Below are 3,651 nucleotides of genomic sequence, written 5' to 3'. Positions count from 1 at the left end.
ACATAAAAATAGAAATAAATCTCTTAAAAAATAAATAAATAAATCTTAATTTTTTCTATATCTGTACCTCTGATATTAAGATAAATGTCAATAAACAACAAGATAAATTTAGCAAATTTCACTTTTAGTGTCTTGTGCAATCAGATCCTTTCTGAGAATAGCCCCAAAAGTGCTCCGTGTCAGTCCTCCTTACCCATGCCCTGCCTCAGTCACACCGAGTACTCTTCAAGAAGGACACTCAGGTCTAGTGATACAGTTTTGAAATCCCAGCTACTCAGCAGACACAGGAGGGAAGACTGCAAGTTCAAGACCAGCGTGGAAAACTTAGCCTATGTCTCATGAGAAAAAGAAAAAGGATATAGTTCAATGGTAGAGTGCTTGCCCAGCATGAGCAGGGACCTGAAGGAAGCAAAATCTTGGCTTCCCCTTCCACAAAACACGAAAGTAAGACACGATGGCTTCTTCATAAGGTAAAGGAATGGGACTTGAATTCCAATGTGGAAAATTTATATACAACTGAGTCTCTTACAAGCCATAGTTAGGTATGTGCTACTGTCAGCACAAACAGTTGTCTGTAGCGACTGAAGAAGGACCAAGAATTAGTGAGTAGGGGTACAGCAGAAAAGTAATGTCCTGAGGAAGGGAAGAGCTGCCCTGTGTCTGGAAGCATGAGAAGGATGTCTCAGAGATGGATGCACACCAAGAGGTATAAACTCAGTCAAAGCTGACCCTAGAATGGTGATTCTCAACCTGTGAGTTCTGACCCATGGCGGGGGACGGGGCGGGGGATTAGGGGAGCAACAACCGACCCTTTCACCGGGCTCGCCTAAGACCATCTGCATATCAGGTATTTACATTACAGTTCGTAATAGTAATCGTTATGAAGAAGCAGCAAAACTAATTTTATGGTTGGGGGTCACCACAACATGAGGAACTGTATTCAAGGGTCAAAGTGTTAGGAAGGTTGAGACGGTGTGGCCACCCCTTTGCTGCGCTGGGCCCAGAGGTGCAGACCGAGTTCCTGTTCTCACATCATTCAGCAGCTGGAGACAGACCAAACAGGGTTTGCAGTATAGAGTATTTCGCATAAAAGACCCCGGGGCTAAGGACAGGGGAGCATGGTCGTATCTTTAGCAGCCTGGGACATCTGAAGCAGGATCTGGGGGTGAGAGAAGACTAACTAAAAGAAGGAGCATTTTGCAGAGTCCTCAGGGACAGCAGATTCAGGCGAAAGCCAGTGAAAAACTTTTTTTCTCCAGTGTTTTAGTCCCTGAAGAACACAACACACTCGAATTCAGGAAAGTAGCTGTAAGACCACAGGGCTGACACGTCCACAAGGAAACCACTTTCCTCTTCACAATCTAACACAGATGAGACCTGCTGTTGCCGAGTGTACTTCAGCTATCTACCGCTAGGGGGAGGACAGCCCACAGACTTGTTCCAACTCTCATCTGTGTTGGTTGTAGATCTTTATCTCAGGAGGCATTTTAGAGGAAATTATTGTGTGACCACTGAGAAGGAAGGTTGTCTAGAGGGTTGCCTTCAAAATGTAGTTCCCAGATTCCTGGGGTCCTTGAGACTTTACCTGAGCCCCCAAGAGTGAAACTATTTTCAGAATGATGCATGACATGGGGTTCTGTTTTCTCTGTTGATATTTGCACTTGCCTCGTTTTGATTGTTGTTTTTGGTTTTTGTTTGTTTTTTTGAGACAGGGTTTCTCTGTATAACAGCCCTGACTGTCCTAGAACTCATTTTGTAGGCCAGGCTAGCCTCGAACTCACAGAGATCCCTCTGCCTCCTGAGTGCTGGCATTAAAGGCGTGTGCCACCACGCCCAACACTTTCTTCTTTAAAGTGGACTTAGGCTTGATGCGATTAGAATGTAGTTTCCGGAAGTTTGTCGTCTTTGGACTCATAGTGTTTGAGGACCCAGGATGCCGCATGGACACAGAAGCCACTCTTCCAGGGTGGCCCCTCCGGCCAGCTGGGCCCCTCAGATGAGGGCTGCTCCAAGACATGCACCTGCAGCTCAGCCTCAGGCAGCAGCTGCACCATCTGCAGTTGGCTCTCCTGCTGCTGCACCCAAGCAGCCAGGCCTCATGGCCCAGATGGCAACCACTGAAGCTGGTGTGGCTGTGGGCTCTGCAGGGGCTCACACCCTGGGTCATGCCATCACTGGGGGCTTCAGTGGAGGTGGCAGTGCTGAGCCTGCAAGACCTGACATCACTTACCAGGAGCCCCAGGGAACCCAGCTGCTGGACCAGCAGCAAAGGCCATGCTCTCTTGAGATCAGTTTCTGGAATGTGCCCAGAACCAGAGTGACTTCAGGCTCTGCGAGGGCTTCAGTGAGATGTTGTGACAGTGCAGAATTGCAAATGGTTTAATCTAATCAAGAAGTTCAAACTGAAGTTGAAATGGGCTCTGCCTAATTCATAGTGCAAGTGTGGCCCCTTAGTAAACAAATCTTACTTCTAATATCTCCATTACTTCAGCCATGAGAGAGTCCCAAGTGTATATTCACTCAGCTTGTAGTGTTGGGGACTGAGCAAGTGATGGCCTCCTTGTTTTGTTTTTGTGAGTTAATGAAAATAGAATTGTTCGATTCTGAAAAAAAAATGCAGTTTCCAAACGGTCCTAATATGTTTTTGTCGTGTGTATTGCATGTCAAGGTGAAGCACTGTTTTCAGCATTGACGATTAGAAGTTCAAAATATCGATCAACTCTGAGAAACTCTACATCCTGCAGTGACAGATCATCAGACAATATTTAATTCTTTATATAAAAATCATTACTTAGCAAATTTGCTTTCATCTTCAGCAAATAACAAAATTGTATAAGTATACCAAAGAATTATTTTAAAATAAATTTCCTTATGAAGTGTTATTAGTAAGTGATTGGTTTGCGTACCAATTTTATATACTTAGTCATGAAAATTTCCAGTCACTCTGGAAAGCGGCTGTGAACTTGAGACCTAGAAGGGGCCCTTTCTAGTTGCTCCCTCTAGAGGGCACCAGAGGTCTTCTGACAGCCAGGGAGCGTTCTGGCCAGAGAGAGCAGGAGCCGCCGCTTCTGGGAACCTGGTTCACGCTGCTCACTTCAGTCCCTTTCATCTAAGTTTCAGTTAGAAGCAGACAGACAGGACAAAATCACAGAGACATGAATGCAACCCAAGACACTTCAGGGTTTAAGAGTAGTTTCTAAGACCTGTCAAAAGAGTCTCTGCCTTGTGTCCTGTGTTTCCCTTTGGCAAATCTCTATAAAAACTTGGTGACTTTAACAGAACCTATATCCATATGGCCCCTCTTGGTTTTTCCCAAGTAGTATGTCTTGGGAACCTCGGACTTCTGCGAAGCCAGCAGTGGCCTGCATTGCCTTTGGCAAGTAGAGTTGTTTTATTTGCTAGTTGGAGAAAGATCCTCCACTCAGCTAACACAGAACCAGGTCCACTTTGTGTGTGACCAGGAGGATGTAGCAGAGGCCACAGGGCTTCCCAGCCTAAGGCGCCAGTTTCCGAGTTAGATGCTTTGGGGTGGAGCCTGAGAATGAGCCTTCTCAACCAACAACCGCACATGCTACCAGTCCTGGGACTGAGAAAGGCTGTAACACATACCACATGTTTGCTAATTTGATCCACGCCCTGTAACTGGAAGGG

The 3,651-nt window shown here is 45.9% G+C and overlaps 1 pseudogene; it reads left to right on the top strand.

The window, feature by feature from the left end:
• The first annotated feature begins 1,921 nt into the window (after positions 1-1,921).
• Positions 1,922-2,388, top strand: LOC113839125 (annotated as a pseudogene).
• Positions 2,389-3,651: the final 1,263 nt, after the last annotated feature.

Source organism: Cricetulus griseus, unplaced genomic scaffold (assembly GCF_003668045.3).
Source record: "Cricetulus griseus strain 17A/GY unplaced genomic scaffold, alternate assembly CriGri-PICRH-1.0 unplaced_scaffold_320, whole genome shotgun sequence".
NCBI classification, from domain to species: Eukaryota; Metazoa; Chordata; class Mammalia; order Rodentia; family Cricetidae; genus Cricetulus; species Cricetulus griseus.
The sequence above is the reverse complement of the archived record's forward strand: the minus strand, read 5'-3'. Positions and strand labels throughout refer to the sequence as shown.